This window comes from Panthera tigris, chromosome A1 (genome assembly GCF_018350195.1).
Source record: "Panthera tigris isolate Pti1 chromosome A1, P.tigris_Pti1_mat1.1, whole genome shotgun sequence".
Classification (NCBI taxonomy): domain Eukaryota; kingdom Metazoa; phylum Chordata; class Mammalia; order Carnivora; family Felidae; genus Panthera; species Panthera tigris.
The window spans coordinates 32,121,878-32,144,736 of NC_056660.1; the positions used below are offsets into that span (position 1 = coordinate 32,121,878).

At 33.1% G+C, this 22,859-nt stretch overlaps 1 pseudogene; it reads right to left on the bottom strand.

The window, feature by feature from the left end:
- The window catches only part of LOC102971125, a 108,292-nt pseudogene extending 101,708 nt beyond the window's left edge, over positions 1 to 6,584 (bottom strand).
- Between the last annotated feature and the right edge of the window lie 16,275 nt (positions 6,585 to 22,859).

Here is a 22,859-nt window from a genome sequence, read left to right on the forward strand (position 1 = left end):
TCTGAACTAGAATTTAAACAGCCATTATAACAATAACTAGTTGGGCTTGAAAAAAAAAAACATAGAAGACACCAGAGAATCCCTTTCTGTAAAAATAAAAGACTAAGATCAAGTCAGGTGGAAATTAAACATGCTATAACCCAGATGCAAACCCAAATGGAGGCCATAAAAAGGAAGGTAGATGAGGCAGAGGATCAAATTAGTGACACAGAAGATAAAACTATGCAAAATACTGAAGCTAAAAAGAAGAGGGAAACAAAGGTCAGGGATCACCAAGGCAGACTTAGGGAACTCACCAATTTATTAAAATGTAAACATTCATAACATAGGAGTAACAGAAGATGAAAAGAGAAAAAAAGGGGGCAGAAGTATTATGTGAGCAAATTATAACTGAAAACTTCCTGAATCTGGGAAAGGACAAAGACATCAAAATCCAAGAAGCACAGAGAACTACCATTGCATTCAACAAAAAACGACCATCACCAAGGTATCAGAGTCAAAGTCACAAAATGCAGACAAGGAAATAATCCTGAAAGCATCAAGGGAAAAACAGTCCTTAACCTACAAGAGAAGACAGATCAGGTTCACAGTAGCTCTGTCCCCAGATACTTGGCCTCTAGAAAGGAGTGGTCTATTCAACATGCTGAATGTGAAAAATACGCAGCCAAGAATACTCTATACAACATGACTGTCGTTCACAATAGAAGAGATAAAAAGTGCTCCAGACAAACAGAAACTAAAAGAGAATATGACCACTAAACCAGCCCTATAAGAAGCTTTAAGGAAAGACTCTTTGAGAGAAAAACAAAAACAAAAATAGAAAGGACCAGAGAGCAGAGAACATCATCAGAAACACCAATTCTACAGGTAACACAATGGCACTAAATTCATATCTTTCAATAATCACTCTGAATGTAAATGGACTAAATGCCCCAATCAAAAGACATAAAAATAGATTAAAAAACAAGACCTCCTCCTTTGTTGATCTCAGTGCTGGTTACAATGGTCCATTAATTTTGGGAAAATCTGTTTACGATTTATGTACATTTATGTATAATATAACATCATGTACTTCAGTAAAACACTTACCTAAAATTATTTTCAAACACATAGATTAATCCTCTCAGCAATTTTGTGCTGAATACATTTTTAAAGCTCTAGAAATTTTTCATGGAAAACTTGAAAAAATATGTAATTTAAACAACACTAAAATATTCAGCAACAATTGCTGAAAAGCAAACAGGTATTTATAAAACATGTATATAGAAGAGTCCATAGTGATCACATTACTGTGTACCTTCAAAATATTGTGGCTTTTGAAAAAGTTTTACTTTGAAACGTACTCTGATTTCTGTTAAGCATGAAATTCTTGCACAGTTCAGCAATTTATAATCTTTGGTTGAAGTTGATGCAAACTCTTTACCTATTATCTCGTAATTGCAAATGTAATCCCATTTCACCCTATGCTGTATTCAGTCTATCAACTCAAAGTTCTATCAGGGAAATTACAATAAGTATATGCATTCACAGTTTTTAACAAAAACAAATTATATCCTTTAAACAAATTCATGACATACATTTATAAAACATATATATATATATACATACACACATACACCAAGTTCCACAAAATGGGAGATATCCATTGACACATTTATCTATCATATAAGCATAAATGTTAGTTTGGTAATTTTATTCTGTTTTCTACACAAATGCATTGGTGTCACATAAACACCCTACATAAACATTTTAGCATTTTAATCTAAATTTCTCCTGCTTTACTATCCACTAATAAAATCAAATTAGAGAAACAAGATCTTTAATATTTTTCAAACATATATTCTGAAGTAAAAAAGCAACCTTTGAAGACACAGAGCTTATAGTTGACTCAAGGAGAGAATAAAATGTATTTTGATACTGGTCTATCTTTTCATAAGGTTTCTTTAAAATCTCAAGGGTGAAGAGACAAAATTTATTTTTCATTTTTAAATAATTTTATATCTGAACCGAATTCTAGTATATCCAAGATGCCTACCAAACACTTTTAAATCAACAGAAGTGAGTATGTTAAGATCATAACTGTCTTTCTTTTTTGTGTTTGTTACAAAGTGTTTTTGTCATAGGAAATTTCCCTGTTTTCAGCTAAGGATTGTTTTCAAGGAGAATGAGTTTTTCTCAGTTTATTTCTACCCTAGAGAAGTTCCCTATGCATATGTATAGAAAATAATTGAGAATTCTTGCTGTTTCTTCCCAGGGATTCTTTTAAGTAAACTTCTAATATCCCATAAAGGAAATAAGTAGAAAAGGTACAATTTATCTTTTGTGTTGCTTAGGAGTCAGATTGGTTTCTACTTAACAGGGAGAAATGAAGGCAACATATTATTAACCAATTGAATGAATCAAGTTTTTCTTGCAGATATGACCTTGTTGACATCATTTTCATCTTTGGATCATCTATGTAGTTGTCATTTGATTCCATGCCTCCTTTTTAATAGCAAAGCTATGTGGTTTATAGTAATTCATTAAAAAAAAGATGTTTCTAGAAAACATATTGCCACTTTATGAATTAGATAGCAACAGAAAAGACCCACAAATAAAATATGTAAAACTTTACCTTTAATCTTTTACTATGGTACAATAAAAATCATAAGCATGTGAAATGCATCCAGTTTTTGAGTTAAGCATACAGATGTTTAATTCTATCACTTACACTCCAATGAAAAAAATACTATTGTGAGTTTGTGTTGAGTAAATTTAGGCATATTTCATGACATTAATCTCCCACACAAACTATATCTCTCATTTAAAATTTCTGTGCCATAAATTACATTCTTTCACATCTCTCCAGAATTTAAAAATCTATTAGTCTTTCATGGTCAACATCCACAAACATTCTTCTATTAACAATAACTGAAAGAAGTATCTCCCTCCCCTCAGATACCATAATATTTTATCAGTGTTTCTACCAGATTATTTAATATATAATCATTTCTTGAAATAACATTTTAAAGCGTACTTACTCTTATTTTTATAAGGTAATATCTAAAGACTAGAAATCTGAATCTACAACTAAGTATATGATTCTTAAAATATTTTCACATTTGTATTAGGTATTTATTGTTGCTGTTAATTTTTTGAATTCAACACGGAATATTTTTTTGCCAGTAACTAATACACACTATACTCTGGAGAAATCACCTACTTGTTTCCACAGAATAATTGGATTAAAAATGATAACTGTATGTTATTAAAATCATGTGTTTTGTATTTTAAAGATTAGATTTCATATTTGATTGTAGCTCACCCCCTCATCCCACACAAGATGAAGTTAAATCTTCAGTGATTTGGAATTCAACTGGGACAGGCTCTTTATCACTCCCTATGCCTTTTTTTCTCTCATACCTTCCTCCTGTTGCCTCCAACTTGACTCCAGTGAGGAAGATACAATACCCTTGGCCAGCAGAGAGGGTAGCAGCTATTTGTAATCTGGCAGTGAGATTTGGTGATGCTGTTAAAGGCACAATCACGTGCTTTCAGTGACGAAAGAAGAACCCCCAAGTCCCCTTGGTTAGACTGGTATTAATATCCTTGGCTAATTTGGCAAGCTTGTCATCAGTGATGTTTTCTTATAGTCATATTTGTCAAAACCAACCCAACTCTTCCTTGAGATGCAATCACGTGGACTTTCTTGCCTCTACCAGCAATTTAAAATACCCAAAACTTCTCAGGTTTCAGGATCTCATAGATGTACTGGGCATGATTCAGTTTTTTGTTTTGTTTCTGTTTTGTTTGTTTGTTTATTTGTTTGTTTTTTAATACAGCTGTTGCAGACTGATGGAAATTTTATAACAAGAGTCAGGATCCAAGTCTCTTTGATGTGGGCTTTTAACAATTGAGTCACTTTGGACTCATCTGTGGGCTCTATAATATCCTATTGCTTACAGATGCAGGGAAAATGCCCTATCATTACTTTATAAATACATGTTACACATTGATGTCAAATGTTTTGATACATATTATATGTTTATGTCACATACCTTGATACATGTTACATGAATGAATAAAAGGTGATAATCTATTAAATATTTATCACCACCCTGGGTCATATCTCAATTTTGTGGGACTAAAAAATTATATATAATAGTCTACAAAATTATGAATGTCACATATGAAAGTGAGTATTTGAAATGATAAATTACAATGAACTATAAATTATAAAACTATTATGTATACCACAAACATTTAATTTAGAAGAAAACAAAGGATATTGATTAACTTTCCAAAATAACTACATTTTATTTACATTTTGGTTACCTATTTTTTAAAAAATTTTCTCTTCAGATGACAATAAACTTTTAAAATAATATTCTAAAGAGAGAACAGAAAGAAAATTCAACCTTTTCTTTAGCATGGTTGGCTAATTTTGCTCATCAGCATTGATAGCTTAAAGAAATACACCTCCACTTTGCAACTTTGTTTTTAAATTTTCTTAATGTTTATTTTTGAGAGAGAGAGAGAGAGAGAGAGAGAGAGAGAGAGAGAGAGATTGAGAGCAGGGGAAGGGCAGAGAGAGATTGACAAAGAATCTGAAGCAGGCTCCAGTCTCTGAGCTGTCAGCACAGAGCCTGATGCAGGGCTCAAACTCATAGACTGTGAGATCATGACCTGAGCTGAAGTCTGATGCTCAACTGACTGAGCCACCCAGGCGCTCCTACACTGCAACTTTTTATTGGTAATGTGGTGTACATTTTCATACTTGTCAAGAAGGAGAACTTTAAGTGCTTGTATTATATGGGCTGTAAGAGTTCAAGGTATTTTAACTATTCTTGTGTAGTGACGACTCTGAAATAATTTTTAATTCCTGACGCTCACTATTTTGCTGTCAGCATCTACTTCAAATTGGTTTATTATGAATTTTACATCATGACGACATAAACTGTATTTCAATAAAAATTGTACAAGTTCATTTTATCTACCAAAATTAGTTCCTCAAAATGAAGCTATTATTGGCACACTTTTATGTGCTTTTCGGACCCTATAAACTGTGTATTTCTTTACCATTACTTGCATATTCCTTCTGCTTTTTCATTTTTAGTTTGGCAATGTTATGATTCTCACCATGTTCTTTATCTTTTGTTGTAATTTTCATTATCTCTAGTCTAGTGACTATCATGACTCTATTCCCTGTCTTTATAAAATGACCATAAAATTTTTAGTTTCTATTTCATGTATAAAAGTTTCGACATTACAAAATTTATGAAATCTTCTTTCTCTCAGTTTATGCCTTGAGCCTCAACTGCAATAGTTTCTTCAATTATGTTTTAATTTTATAGAATCATTATTTCTACAAAACAAATAAATTTAATAAGGTAATAAGACATATGAAACAGTAATTCAAATTCCTTTAGAATTTGACATGATAGTGTATAAATCTAAATAATTAGGCATTACATTGCTTGTTTATTATATATGTGTGTGTATATATATTTATTTATTTACTGAAATACTATGTAATTTATATACCCACAGGCTATATATAATTATAGTACATACTATATAGTATATTATATATTATATAGGGTAAATATTGAAGGGATCTTTACAAGCAATGGGCCCTAAGGCTTGAGCTTCTTTACATTCAAGGTAGCTCTGTCTAAGATAACATTTTTTATTTCACAAATGATGACACTACATTAGTATTATACCACATTAATCAAAATGAGTGAAGATATATTTTTAAAATTTTGTCATAGAGTATACATCTAAATTTATACTCTAATTTATACTCTAAATTTATACTGTAATTCAGATAGGTTGGAGAAAATGTATTCACTTATTCATTCATTCATTCGGTTAAAAACTTTAAAAAAATTAAAATAGTAAATTCATACATATTGTGTGCTCTGAAAAAGCGGTAAATAAATGAACATAGTCCTTGTGGGAGACAGAAGATATACAATAAGATGGTTTATATTAATATAAGTTATATTAAGTTATAATTACTATGGAAATAAAAACAGCTGATATGAAAGAAAACTGATATATAACTAGGGAAGAGGATTAGGCAAATTTACATTGCACGTGTGGGACTAGCTCCCAAGGTAACATGATATTTAAGCTCACCAAATAAATGGTAGGAACTAATAGGCATGTATTATATAATATTTATTTCTCTATATTGTGATGACTAAAATAATACATTTTGGTGTAGAACTTCTGTAAAGGCACAAGAAAAAAAAAAACATCAACAGAACTGCTCCTCATCAAAACAATAGTTTCACTCCTGAAAATTATAAAATAAAATCACTTAAGAACTCTGGAAAATGTTCTAAAAGAACACAGTCACTGGAGAATCTTTCATTTAATCTACAAAATCCCAGTGACAACAGTAAGAGCATCTGTGGCATGTGGGACGGGGCCTACTCCCTTACTCCCACTCTAGCTATGTGGTGTGGAAGTTTTACACAGGGTGCTCTATCTTGGTTAGGCATGGCCACGAAGATGGGGTTTGTCTCACCTCTCACCTCCTGGTGTGATACTGCAATTTCAACCTGAAAAGGACAGGTTTCTGACATCCTCATCATCCCCGCGCTCCCTGAAGCACGTAGCAGCAGCTGTACTTCCAGCAGGTACAGCTGTGAAAATGAAGTCTCTGATGTCCCATCCTGCCCTCACTTGTCAGGCAGAAGCTCTACCCAGCCATAGCAGACTGAGACTTAGGATACAAATATTTCATACCAGCATTAAGAGACTCTTAACTGGAGAGAACAAACTGAAGGTTGCTGGAGGGGAGGTGGGCTGGGGGATGAGTTAAATGGGTGATGGGCATGCAGGACGGCACTTGTTGGGATGAGCACTGGGTGTTATATGTAAGTGATGACTCACTAGGTTCTACTCCTGAAACTAATACTACACTATATGTTAGCTAATTTGAATTTAAATAAATTAAAAAAAAACCACGACTATTTTAAATATATTCAAAGAACCAAAGGAAACATTTAAAATATAAAGGAAGATATGAAATAATGTCACATCCAGGAGAAAATATCATTAAAGATATTGCTGTAAAAGAAAGGAGCCATATGGAAATTCTGTAGATAAAAAGTTTATTAAGTGAAATGAAAAATTGACCAAAATGTCTTCAACAGTGGATTTTGGCTGGCAGAAGAAAGAATTAATGAACTTGAACATAGATCAACAGAGACTATGCAATCTGGAAAAAAACAAAAAAAGGCAAAGGAACAGATTCTCTTAGAAATGTGGAACGCCATTATTCAACCAAAGTTGAGGAATGGGGATATTATGGAGGAAATATGAGAGGGACACTAATGGAAATTATATGCAAGGAAATAATGTCAATGGCTGAGAGCATTCCATAATTTGAAGAAAATCATTAATCTATACACCCAGAAACTCAGCAAACTTCAAGAAGGGTAAAATGAAAGAGATTCAGCCCAGTCATATAATAGTCAAAATATTGAAAGTCAAAGTTAAAGAGAAATTCTCAAAAGCAGTGAAAGAAAAAACAATGCATCATTTATTAGAGAAGCTTAGTATACTAATTATTACCCAGATGTTAATAGAAAAATGGGCCAAAATGTTAGGCCTCATTGCCCATGATATTCTTTAGTAAGTAGGTAGGTGAGTATATGTCTACGACATTGGTGGTGTTGAATCAATTATGGTGATTGTAAGAAAGAGTAGAATCCCACAAACACATAAAGAAAATGTACGCTCCCAGTTCTGCAAATAAATGCCAAAGAATAAAAGGGATGCCTTTAGAACCGTTTGAACTGAATGATTATTTCATTCATATTCTATTTTATATGCTAATAAAGCATTATTATTTGTGTTAATTTAGGTAAAATTGATAAAATAGCTGATGATATCTACTAGCATGGTAGTCATTTGAAAATTTTGCTAAAAATGGACAAAATTAACCACTATGCAGTTTTCACTTAATAAGATGAATTTAATATAAAACATGTATTTTTTCTGTAACAAAAAAAATTAAGATGGATGAAATCTCTTTATTGTGGTTTAAATTTTTGCTTGTCATCCACCTACTAGAGGACTTCAAACTTTCATTGAAGGAAAAGGCACATGATAATTGACAAGTAAAAGGTCTTTAGAGAAAGTAAACAGAATAATTATCATATGTAAACAGACCATTAAATATAGAATTTATTAAGTGGCAGTAGCTTTGGGAAATTATATAGGTAAAACATTCCAAGAGAAAGCAGGATGTATTTGAGATTTAATGAATGTAATTTCAAACCTAACAATGATAAAATGACCTGTTTATATACTTACATGAAATGTATGGTTCTCACTTGAACTCCATTTAAGTGTAATAATCTGACTAAAACCCTACCTTGAGAAATATTAACATTTTCTCTTTAATTATAGCACACAAGATATTAGATCCAAAAGAAAATCTCATGGTAGTGAATGAGAATTTTGCATTTTCTGTCCTATGTAGTTTTCATACATGAAAATTGTCAGTTATCATCAGCTATTATAGGAAAAAAACACAAAATACAATGAATAATATAACTGACCACTATTCAGTGACAAATCAGTTGTCTTACCATTTTTTGTTTCACTTTTATAATTACTTTTAGATAAACTAGGAATTAGTCGTTCCAAATTAAGTCATTGTGTCCCCTCCTTAATCTCTATCCTCTTTCTATCCTCAGATAAGAATGATATTGTTGTTGATATTTTCCCTATTATCCCTATATAACTTTTCCATATATAAATATATTCGCTAATATAGTAGAGCACTTTTGCATATTTAAAATTTTTATATAAACATTGGATTTATCATTCCACAACTTAAAAACTATATATCCATGTTGTTATATACAACTCTAGTTTAATCATTTTAACCAATGGATAATGATTCAGTCTATGATTATACCAGATTTTTTGTTGTATTCAATATTTGGATATTTAAATTGCATATAATGGGAGGGGAGAGTAACATTAATCTAACAAAAAGTAGTTTACTTTTTCCAAATAATGTTTATCCACAGGAAGTTAGTTTGTTCCTAGTATTGAATTCACAGTTCATGGATATGAGTACTGAAGGGTATGTGATTCTCTTGGTCTTCCCCTCTTAATTGAATTATGAAGACCACACTATAGACATTATGGTCATTTTGAAATGAGGAGGATAAAGGAAGAAAAGTGCATACAGGTATGTGCCAACTGATCTCCCTCTTAAAGAGTTTTCCTCAAAATTCCACGTGAAGTTTTCCATATGCGTATGATTAACCAATGCCATGTCATACAGATGTTCCTAAAAGCAATTGAGGTTTGGTAATTTATTTTCTTTTCTGACTGGGCACAATAACACCCAAGTAAAATCAAGTTTACATTTTTAAGAAAAAGAGAATAAATTATATTTGTAATTTTTCTGTAATAAATAATACCATAATAACATTCTTATGAATTTATTTTACACATATGTATATGTACTTCTTTAGGATGTATATAGTTGTCTAAATATAAGGTCATAAATAGAATAACTAAATAATTTATTGCCCAAACTGGGGTCATTTCTGGAACAAAAAGGGGAGATATTCATTATTATGCCAGAAAACAGGTGAATAGTTGGACTATCCCATACAAAACTAATGTTTAGAATCATCTCAGTCATATAGCATATGCCTCTTCAAATTAACCAGATATTACTAAATTGTAAATTAGTTCCAAGCTAAGATAAAACCAACAGTATTTGAGAATTTCCTTTGATCTCCATTCTAGCCAAAATTTTCCTACATCATATTTTCTAGTCTGATGTAGGAAAATTATATACTTCTAGTTTTCATTAGCATATCCATGGTCACCTCGTTATGTTTATGATCTCTTCCTAAAATTTCTGAACAGATCTATTACCCAATTATCTTTTTAATTTTTTGTCTTTGCAACTGATTTTTAGTAAATATTTATATACCCTGTGTTTTATGATCATCTTACAAGGGTGTTAGTTTTCAGTGTGAGGACTAATGATGTACACACACACCAAGAGGGTGTGAAAGTTGGTTACATAATAAATATGCAGTGAGCAGGTCCATTTTCCAAAGCTGGTCTGAAATTGGTTTCAGAGTGGGCAAAGAAGACTGGCTTGTGTTTTTTAGGATGAAGCCTTGCTGAGTGTTCCCACACATGGTTTAAACTTTAAATTCTTGCCAGCACAAGAGAAGGGAGCACCCAAATTTTCTTACCAGTTTTCCCAGATGTGAGATAAAATGACAGGAGGAAGAGTGAGGTGAGGATTAAAAGCTCTCAGCAGCCAAAGATCAAAAAATGGCCAGACTCTTTATTACACTTAACCTATAATGTTTGATTGATAAATGAAATGGGTCATGTTTCATTTCACTGTATTTTAACTTACTTAAGCAAGCCATTATTGCATTATAATGCCTGCAGACTGAGACTGGTAAGGGAGGTGAAAATCACGGTGAAAGCTTATTTAGGAGTTCCACATCACACAGCATGCCTGGGTGGCTCAGTTGGTTAAGCATCTGACTTTGGCTCAGGTCATGATCTCACGGTTTGTGAGTTCAAGCCCCATGTCGGGCTCTGTGCTGACAGCAAAATGCCTGGAGCCTGCTTCAGATTCTGTGTCTCTTTCTGTCCCTCCTTTGCTCACATTCTGTTCTCTCAAAAATAAATAAACAATTAAAAAATTAAAAAAAAAAGAGTTCAACATCGTGCATTCTGTGAAGTAAAATCAGAACCTTGGTCATTCATTACCAGTGATGTCTAGACTGTATGAAGGGAATAAATAGTGTTTTGGTTAGACCTCATGTCATTGTTTTAGTGGATGTAGGGACAAGCATAACCTTGATTTATATTTTGGATAAATACAAGGCAAGACAAGGCTTCTCCCTTAAATAAAGAATCATTGTTGCTGCCATTGGCCAGCAGGTGACCCCCTCAAAATTCCGTTAACGTGCATTTATTGCTTATTTCTGGCCAGGGCATCCCTTGCCAAGATGCTTACTTGATGTTTGGCCCATTATGCTAACATTACATTATGTTTGGCTCAGGTGCTATTCTTTATTAGGTATGTTCTCTTTAAGGGATGAAAAGGCAGCAACTCCCCACAGAGCTTTTTGATATTTAATAACAGTGATACCATCTATAAAATTTGTGAACTCCTTTGATACTCACTTAGTTGGATCCAAATGACTCCCTAGGTAACCAAGTGTCTTAGTCCATTAAGGTTGCTATAACAAAATACCACAGACTAGGTAGCTTTTAAACAGAAATTTATTTTCCACAGTTCTGAAGGCTAGAGGTCCAATATCAGGGTGCCAGCTTGATCAGGTTCTAGTGGAGCCCCTTTTGGATTATAGACTGTAGATCTTTAGATGTGTCTTTACATGGTAGAAGGTATTTGGGAGCTTTATAAGGTCTCTTTTATAATGGTACTGATCTCATTCATGAAGATTCCACCCTCATGACTTATACATCTCTCAAAGATCCTGCATGCTAATACCATCATATTGGGCATTAGGATTTCAACTAAATGAAATTTGGGCGTCACACTCAGATTATAGCACCAAGAGTCTAGGAGAAGACTGAAATCTTCCAGAACTGGGACTGCAAAAGACAGAAGACTGGGAGGCCATCCTTCCTGCATACTGGATATGCCAGAGGGCTCAGATTTGGCTCTATGCTCTAGCAGACAGGCTTTGGTGCCCATTCCTAACGAGTAGGGTGCTGCTTCTGTCTCAAAGTACAATAAGCAGCTAGGTACAGAGGATGGGGGGCATGGGTCCTATCAGAGACTTTGTTTCCAGAATAGCTCACTATAAGGCCAGCAATCGTCCCTTTCATTAACATAAAATGGGCCTGAGGAGGGCAACTTCTTCTATGAGAATAAACAGACAACTTATGGACATCATAGGTGGTCCTGAGACTCAGCAGGCCAAAGCCTCTAAAGAAAATATTTCTTCTTTTCTTTGGCATTAATAGAAGCACCTGTTTTATTGCAATTTGGGCAGATTTTAGGGCTTTTTTTTTTTTTTTTTGCTGGAGGGAGCCCTATACAAACTGTGGGGATTTGCAAGTAACAACAAATGAGCTTCAGTAAAACTTATTGGTGAAGGGTGTGTTGCTTCTAGAACTCAAAGACAACTAAAAGATGCTGAGCTAGTAGTAACATTGTGGATGCTGAGAGGGTGAGTAATCATTACTGGACAATGTCAGGGATGGAGTGGCCCTGGTTTTTCCAACTAACGTTTAGGATTTTAACTGAGAAAGGGGAACCTTGTACTATGTGTAGGGTAATGGTCCACCCCCCTTCCAGTAAGCTCCTTTGTGAGTATTTGTATGCTCTCGAGTAGTGTTCAAATGATTCTCTCCAGAGGAAGATATCATCAGAATGATATCTCCTAGAGGAAATAGGATGGGGTTAAGATCTTGTCTGTAAGTGTTTTGTGTAAGGCCACTGAGGTACCCCACAAGGATCTGGGCAAAGATATATTATGTCACTTTAGAGTAAAGGCAAATTGCAACTATATCATTTACTTATTTCTGATGCTGTAACAAATTAATTCTTAATTCCGTCTGTAATTTTAATTTAGCCTAGCCATGCCTTCTAGCAACATATTGATAGATTCTGAGTATTAGTGCATGTATTCTCTAGTATTTAATAAGATTGGCTGTTTTCCAAAAACTTACAAACTTGCATTTTACTTCTTCCATTTGTTTATGAGTATCTTGCTTCTGTTTCACTTATAAACTGGTCAAAAGTTGGTCTATTCTGTTAGTGTTGTTAAAGATATTATTTCTGTATACTGTCCATTGATTTATTTGATATGTGTGCTAACTCAGAGTATGTTGGGTTGTTTTCCTCCTTCTGTGTTTTATAATTTTGGATAGTGAACTCATCGTTTTGGACCACACTCCGAGGAAAAAAAAAAGTTTCCTGACATCCCTCTGAGATGATATTTCTTGCCCCACCCCCACTGTGCTAACAAATTCTTCCCATCTTCCTTATTGTCTCTCTGTGTTAATTATTTTATTATCCTAGTCAGCTTCTTGCTGAGTATAAAGCCTTTCATGGATGCTAAATAGAGATATTTATTTCAATTCAACCTCTTACTTCTCATGTTCAAAATCTCGATTTCTATCCCTAGTGAGACATCAAAACTTAATCTTCTTGGTTCCATAAGTATCAATCTACATTATGAAATATTCAGGATAGTGTTCTTTTTTTTTCCACTTGATTTTAACTCCTGGAAATTTCCCTTAGTTTCTTTGAAAATTATCTACTCATTTCTGAAGTGTTTCTAAGTGTTTGTATTTAAGAGAGTTTTCAGATTATCTAATCTCTCATATAGTGTTTTTGTATACTTTATTACTTTTTTATATTTAAAGAGTCCTCTAGAGAAAAGAGCTTTATTACTAATAGTTGACAGTGAGACAGTGATTTATCAATTTACTATATATACATTACATACTTTATTGCACTTTACATACTTGACTTTAATACTCAACTGCTCTGTAAAATATGTATTATTACCATAGGTTTTTCAGATAAGAAACCTGTAGCTTATTGACATTAATTGGAAATTCTAATTTAGGTTGGCCTGATTCCATCCATTCAATCATTCATGCATGCACTCATCCATTTATTTAACAATATGTGCACAGTCTAGTGGGAGAGATGGATATAAAACAAAAGTAATTGAAACATAATTATCTAATTGTAGTTGTAATGATAACTATGAAAACAGATTGTAGTTTGCAATGAGAGCTTATGGCCACATGTCATCAAGGGAGACTTCCCCAAGGAAGTGATGTTAAACACTGACAAAAAATTTGTATCAGTATAGACTTTGTTAAGGTTGTATTTATGTGCATGGTGTATGAGTGTGTGTGTGTGTGTGTGTGTGTGCGTGTATTTGAAAGAGAATGTGCGGGGAATGAGAAAGAAACAGAGTGATGGGTGAGGAAAATATAAGGGTGTTGATTTTGACATTTGCAAAGGCATTTTTAAACTCTAACATGAAAAGCTATGGGTCCACTCAGAAAGCCACAGAAGGATAATAGGAGTATGTTATATGGAAACGAAAAATCCAGGCTGGGGCCAAAGCATGTTGGACCTCTTAGGTCACTTTAAAAGCATTAAAAAGATATTGAATGTTTTTATTGTAGTGAAAGTACAGAGAAGGATGATATGCTTTAAATTTTTATTGTCCAAGCTAATCCAGAACTTTCAATTTTAATAATCACTTGAGATAAGCATTATTAAGTATTATGGCCTTCAAAACTTGGGAATTGTAATTCCATGCATCCTTAAGAATTACGTGCATATACTAGATAAGTAAGGCAAATGTGGGAAAGATATTACAACTTAAATAAGTTAATATTTTCAAATGAAATGGTATAGAAATAATGAGTATAAAAATTAATGGAGAAACTGTGACGAGTTATATTGAGAGTTCAGGTAACATAGGAGAAAACTAGTTTAAATGTCAATTGAGAACTAGTTAGGTAGTTTCTTCTTTTTCATCATTACAGAGAGTGCTTCCATAAACATTCTCATATCAGTCTACTTGTACACATGTGTGAGAGTTTCTCTAGGGTAGACACTTAGAAATGAAATTTAAAGGTCATAAAGTACATGCATTTTGACTTTCTGGTATAATTAAATTCTATACAAAATAACTTAACCGATATACGCTCCAGTCATCAAGAGCTCATTTTCAGAACTTTAAGAACATGGTCTTTACCAGTCAGTGAAGAAATATTAAAGGAGTTACAGTCACGTAGCCACAATGAGAGCAAAACAGACACATGCCAATCCCCTAAACTGGTAATGCAAAGTCAAGGCTGGTATGATATTTCTACTCTCTTATTTTTCTTTTACATGATCCAAGAACTTGGCAAAAAGTAGTAGCTATTTATGGAAGTGGAGAGAGAAATGGAATTTGTGTAAATGGAAATAAAGCTCCCAAGGTATACCCCCACATCTTCCCAATGAAATTTTTAGACTTGGAGTAGCCCAAGCTACAAGAAAAGATATATTTTAGATATTCCAAGTTTTATGAACAGTCACTTTTATGACACTTAATATGCACAAAACCTTATGATGTGCATGCTATTATTCTTCTAATTTTACGATCAGAAAACAAGCATACATTTGTCATGAATTTTCTCAATGTCACAGAGTTTTTGAGCATTGACACTGGGATTTGAGCACATGCAAAGTGTCTGGAGAATCCATGGTCTAAAATCACTATGTGTCGATATCTTCTAGGACTAATGACTTATTAATTACCAAGGTGACACTGTTTTTTGTGATGGGTATGACCAGATAACTTAATATTCTCTAAGAGCTCTAAAAATAGTTCAGGTTTCACCTAGGAACAAAAGGAGAATGAGTGTAAAGATTTATAGGTCTTAAGAGTGGAAGATATTTACTTTATGATAACACCCCACTTAGTTTCTGCACTTTCAATATAATAAATATTTCCTTCTAATCAGATTTGGGGTAGGCAGGATGCCCCTGGCCCGAGAATTAGCATAAAGCTCCGTGAACCAAAGTGTTTCCTGCTGGAAGTGAGGCCAGTCTGGAAAGGCTATAGACATGCTGGCAGGTACTGAGGCTGAGATGGTAGCTATATGATTAGGAAAAGGGCAGCTTTGGCTTTATTAAAGAAGCTATTTCAATTAGATGTCTGCAGGAAGATATCTCTGAGGAAATTATGAAGGAGCATCCTGGGAAAATCAATTAGAGCTTTCCTTAAACCCTTAACTACCAATGACAGATAAAGACAGTATTAGTCAAGCAGATTATTTCCTGACCTATATCACTCTTCTCTCTTAGAGCTGGATCCCTACGGGAACTAGAGGTAGTCCAATGGGGGATAAGTGGGGGAATAACACAAAGAGGGAAAGAAAACAAATCAAGCATGACCTATTCCTTCACTGAAAGTTCTGTAGCTTGAAGCACTGCCAAGGGAGAGAGTAAATTTTTTTACATGAAGTTTGAGATCTTCATCATTAGAATGAAGTAGAAATTTTATCCAAATTGTAGGGACTATTATGTTATCTAAGGGTAAATAAAAGTTATGGGAACTATCAGAACTTTCATTTGAGGAACTATGAAAAACCAGACTCATAAAATGGTTTTGAATGGCTATTGGAAAAAAAAAAAAAAAAGTAATGCTTTTTATTTGCATCCTATAGAGCTGCACTCCCTCTCTCTTTTTTCAAATGTTTTTTTTTTTAATGTTTACTTATTATGGAGCGAGACACAGAGCATGAGTGACAGAGGGGCAGAGAGAGAGGGAGACTCAGAATCTGAAGCAGGATCCAGGTCCTGAGCTGTCAGCACAGAGCCCGATGCAGGGCTCGAACTCACAAATTGTGAGATCATGACCTGAGCCAAAGTTGACACTTATCTGACTAAGCCATCCAGGTGCCCCAGAGCTGCACTCTTTCATTAAATAGCTATATATAGAAAGATACAGAGATACAGATACAGATGATAGATAAATAGGCAATTTTATTTTCTGGAAACAAAAGATGAAACAATTAAAAAAAATTTTTTTTAAATGTTTATTTATTTTTGAGAGAGAGAAACAGAGTGTGAGCAGGGGCGGGGGAGGGACAGAGAGAGAGGGAAACAGAGAACCTAAAGTGGGCTCCAGGCTCCACACTGTCAGCACAGAGCCTGACACAGGGCTCGAACTTGTGAGCTGTGAGATCATGACCTGAACTGAAATCTGAAGTCTGATCCAACAAGGTGCCCCTAAAACAATTTTTTAAATGGATTAACTTAATTGAAAAAAATATCAGCTTAAAATCGTCATGAATTAGACCTTGAATTAAAACTCAGTTAATTTCCATAGAAATCAGAGAGAGTAAAGACAAGTTCCTAATCTCAATGTAGTAAAAAGGATACATATCATAAAATGGGGCAAAAACTCTAATTCCAGATATTTAAAAAAAAATAAATCTTAACATTAAAGGCAAATATTCTGTCAGAAAAAATAATAACCAAAATTACAAAATTGCAAAATGTCAAAAAACAAATACAGTGAAATACTCATGGGTCAGTATATAAGTTAAGGCCATCCTTTGATGAATTACTTCTCAAAGTAATGCTATATAAAATAAATTGAAATACCAGTTTAGTAAAAGAGTAACAAAATGAAGACTATAATAAAATAATAAAAGTAATAAAGATGAAATTAGAAATTAATAAAATATAAAGTATAAGATTAGATGTTTTTTAACATTTCATTAGAAATATAAATGAAATGAAATGGATCTACTTAATAAAGAAACTAGATCTACTTATGGCAATATGTATGATTTTTAATATATGTAATTCTTAAAAAATTCTCAATATAATTTATAAAAACACAAACTTCAAGATTTTTTTTTACTTCTGGGAAAAGGAGTAAGTTATAAGATACATTTATAATATTTTGGGTTTTTGAATTAAGAAGGCAAAATTTTGACATCAGTTTCACTTGAGTAGTGTTGTTACGTATGTTGGTTACATTATTTTATGTGATTTATATATTCCTTAATAACAATACATGTTTCCTCATTAAAATATGAAACAATGAAATCAAAGGAAACTAAATAAATTAAATGAATTTATATCTGCCATTGAAAAGAAAGTTGATAAGTTACAGTCACTGCATGAATAAACACTACACATGCGCACAAACACGTGTCTGCTAAAATTGCTAAAGCCAAGGGAAAAACACAGACACTTACATAAGAAAAGCCTACCAAATTTTAAGAAGATTACCAGCTGATAGTATTTAACTTTCTCTAGGGCAGGGCATCAGGGAATTAGGAAAGCTTCTAATACCACAATATTCTCCATTATAACCTTCCTAAAGAATAGAGAAAGCACAAAAAAGAACTATACAATTCTTATGTATGAATGTTAATTAAAAAAATGGTGAATATTAAAATTACCTGGACAATGGAATAAAGCAATGAAATAAATGTTCTGGTGTGGATATGAAAGATCTGCAAGTTACTCATGATACACATATTTATGAATGTTTATATACGTATATGAGCACACAATAATTTTTCTTGACATATGCAAGGAAGACTAGGAAGAAAATGGAACTTTCATTGTAAACTCCAGTGTACCATTTTTGTTTTGCTCATGTGGCTTTTTTCTCTGTTAACACATTATTAGCCAACTTTTAAAAGCTAAAGTATTTCAAATTACCAAGGAAATGCCATGAATTACTAGGATGAAAGTGACAAGGAAACAGGCTGAATCAATCAAGAGAGGACTCTAAGTATATATCTTTCTCAGGGTAATATAAGTGGAGTTAAATTCAAAAACACTCTTTTGAGCATATTTAATTGGTTAAATTTGGGTGTAGTATCAACAAATGAACACACCTGGACTATTTTTTCTTGATTCTGTTCTAAGAAAATCTATGAACAATCATCTGCACCATCTGCTGTCGACCATCTGTTGAGGGAAAGGAGTGGACACACTGGTGTTATATTTGTTTAACAAAACACTATTTTAAAAATACTACAGAGCTAGCAAACACATGGAGGAAAGAAAGTTTAGAGAAATGCTACCTTTGGCAAAAAGAAAAGAGAATAACTCTAATCAGAATAATCTGCAAAGCTATCTATGACCTAACTTTTCAAAAAATAATTGACAGGTAAAAAAATTGAGTCAATTTATCAATGGAAGATTTTCAGAAAGGTTTATTTATCAAATAACTGGTACATTTAAAAGATAGCTATAATGCAACTGTATTTATCTAAAAAATACTACTAAAAGTAGTATTTTAGGAAATTAACTTTTATCAACTAAATCGTAAAATTTTAAATTATATCAATTAATTTTACTTTCTTTTCAAAATAGATTCATATGCTTTGTTTTAACTAAGAGGAAAAAATATATGAAAGAATGGATAATGATGGAGAATTTTACCAGCTGTTTCTGCTGACTGAAGAAAAAAGTAAATTTAACCAATGCCTTTTTTACAAATGAGAACGTTCCAACAATATACTATTTTAGTACTTCAAAACATACAAAAACATTGTCCTCTAATAAGTGAGAGAGTTAAAAAGGCTTTACTTTTTAAGAGAAAGTGATATTTATAATTTGATTATCTATTGAAAATACGTAATAATTTTCTATATTGTTGGTTTTCTAAATTCTAGGAAAAATTTTAGACAACTTCAGATGATTTACATTACATTACAGAATTTGATAATACACAAGGACCATGAGGAGAAAATGAAATTTTTCTTTTAAAAGGATAAAAGGATGACAGTATATTATTTCTTAAAACATTTATATATCTTTCTTTAAACCATATACTTCTTAAAATAAGTAAAACATTTTTTTTTTGAAAAAGAAAGATAATTGGAGAGCAACAGTCTTCAAATTTTTAGTTTTAAAAACAGACAACAACTCATTTAAATAGTATCTTCAGTAGGACTCTAGTATATAAAATTTTATAAAACTTGAGTCAGCCTGGCCTCTCATTTGACTAGAGAGAGTCTCTAAGGACTCAGTTCAAAACTAGTATGATTAATAAATTGGGCAGATCAGGTAACTGAAATTTGCTGTTTAACTTTAAAGTCTACTTATTATTTTTACAATTTATTTTTTCTTATCCCCATCACTTTCCCAGCCACAGAAATGTGATTTCTAATCCAAACACTCCAGTACAACTCTTCTGAATAGTGTCATGGATGACCACCTAGTGGCCATTTCCTGGGCATTCTTCACTTCTCTTTTTATTTGTCATGTTTATGATATCTGAAAGTGTTTTTTATGTAAGAATTTTAAAACTTTTCTTCCTGTTTCCTTTTCACTCTAAGGTCATGATTTATCCCTCCCTTTGTGTTAGCTTTAATCTTTATGGTTGGGTCTACTTTCTTTTTTCACATCTGATAACAACCTAAATTCACAGGAACCCATCCTTAACCCCTTTCCCCCTTAACTCTACGAACTCAGGGTATATTTTCAACCCTATTTATGTCTGTTTATAACCATCTTTATTCTGATGACTATATAATTCTGCAGTCTATGAGAGGTCTCAAAATAAATATATCATGGCAACTCTAATTCAACTGAATAAATTCAACTGAATTTATTATACACTCCTGAAAATTTGTTCTCTTACACATTTCGTTTCACTTCAATAAAAAGCTACATCTTCCATTTGCATAAGTGTTTTCTCATTAACCTATGCATTTGTTTGTGTGCTTCCCTTTATCAGTGTTTTTGTTTTTTTTTAAAATAAAAATATAATTTAAAAAATTAAAAAATTATAAGTAGGGGCACCTGGGTGACTCAGTCAGTTGAGCCCCTGACTTCAGCTCAGGTCATGATCTCATAACTCTTGAGTTTGAGGCCCATGTCAAGCCCTGTGCTGACAGCTCAGAGCCTGGGGCCTGCTTTGGATTCTGTGTCTCCCTCTCTTTATGACCCTCCCCTGCTTGTGCTCTGTCTCTGTCTCTCAAAAATAAATAAGCATTAAAAAATGTTTTTAATGGTAAGTAAAACTCTCATGATCCTAGATTTGATTAGGAAATATCAGAATGAACTTATGATATATTTTAATAAGAATAACTATTTACTCTTTACTGAAAAGGCATAGTAATCCTGTAGCCATGATAATCCCTAGTGTCTTAATTATGGTGCCCCAAACCATTTTCTATTAAAAGAAGTCAGGAGTCCTAATAGAAATGGCAGATAACTACACCAAGACAGAACATTTAGAAGATGAATCTGGAATATGATCATACAGTAAGGTAAAAAAGTCATTAAAAAAAGAAAGAAAGAAAAGAAAACTACTGCAATCATGTCTAAAGGAAGCAAGAAACTCTAAGAGACTCACATAGGTAAAAAAATGAGATTCTTTTCAATAACAATAGTAACTGCAATGTATTGAACCATAATACATTAATTATGTTTGCAATGATTCAAAAACAAACAAAATAAAGCCTCTTTAGTCACTTTTAGGCAACGCTAGTGATGTTACCAGATATTTTGAATACAGATAAATAAAGATTGTGGTGGTGGAGATTCAGACATTTATCTTCCTTCATTGTAAGAAACTTACTTCAAGGTCAAACAAGAGTTAATAAAGATTTTCTCCCTATAGAAATAGTCTAGCTAATAAGTGAAAGGGGAATGATATTAGAATATTTTCTCTTTAAAAAAATTTTTTTAAATAATATTTTCACTTTACAATCCCTAATGAAACAATTGTTCCATGCAATGATGAATAGTGACTACCTATGAGGTAGGAGGGAAGGAAAGCTTAGGACACAAGTTGAGCAAAGTAAAGCCATTTTGTTTTTAGGCTGACCCTTAACCTAAAAGTTAGCAGGTCATACAAAGAGTCACAAGATGTGACTCATGATAAATTACAAGACCACACTCCCTCCAGTAGTAAAAGCCATTCAGGCTGGACATTCTTAAAATTGCTCCTTGTGGGTAATTACACAGCCCTGAGACACTGGAAAATATAACCACCCAATGTGAATGATAAACCCAAAGTTAAAGAGTAAGCCCCTCCATATAAGGTTACATAATTAAAAAAAAAACACAAAACAAAAACTTAGATTAGGGCATCTGGGTGGCTCAGTCATTAAGCCTCCATCTCTTGATTTCAGCTCAGGTCAAGACATCATGAGTTTGTGAGACTGAGCCCCATGTCAGGCTCTGTGCTGGCAGCAGGAAGCCTGCTTGGGATTCTATCTCTCCCTCTCTGTCTCCCCTCTCTTGCTTGCATTCACATGTGAGTATGTTTATTTATTGTGGGGAAATAGGTTCTATTTACATAAGTGGGTTAGAAAAAAACTTAGGGCGGAAAGCCACCACCACAGGGCAAAACATTTGAGGATAGCTGATGATATATTATAATAGGATCACTAATAACTTGTTATATCACTTGCCAGAAATTACTTTCCATCTGACGCCAATATACTATTGTGCTTTGATCACAAACTTTCTGATCACTACTTTCTGATTATTTTCTCCACGTTCATATGTGTGAGATCTTGTTTTCTTCACGTTCACCACGTGGGTAGTATCTTGTGAGCTCAATAAATATGGAGCTAAAACTGCTGTTTGGGGCTCTTGTCTCCTCCTGGACATTAGCCTCTCTCATATTCAATTCTGTGTCTGTGCTCTTGCTGGACAAGAAAGAACTCCAGACTCATAGTCTGTGACAATTTATCTCAAAAAAAAAAAATAAAATAAAATAAAATAATAAATAAATAAATAAATAAATATGAATAAACATAAAAAAAAAAAAACAAAAACAACTTCTAAAATCCTCCCTTAGAGGCAAAGTGTGGTCCTGTTCCTTACCTGGGAGGAGAGACAGCTACTTTGTGAAGTAGCTCCTTTCTTACTTCTATACTTAATAAATCTCTGTCCCTTTTTCTAAATGGCTTACCCTTGAATTCTTTGTCATACAAAGCCAAGAATCCTCTTGGCAAGGGGTCCTGAGGACCTCCCTCTCTGGGTCTTGGCCTGTCCAGTATCAATTATGTCACATAAACAGAGAAAATTCAACATTGTATAATGTCTTCTTAAGTGCATAAATAAATCACATCAGAATCTGATAAAGTCTCAAGATCTAATTGCCAGGAAATCGAAAGCAAAAGGCCAGAGAAACATTTTAAATAAAACCATGAGCATGCAAAATCCAGAAAGTGAGAATGGCATAACTATATTATTTTACAGATAAATTGCAAAGAGAAAAAGTAGAGGGAAAGGAAATGGCTATTAAAAAGAGACTTCAGATATGAAAAAATGAAAATATATACTTTGTAACTTTCTTAAATCCATCAAATAAACTGTA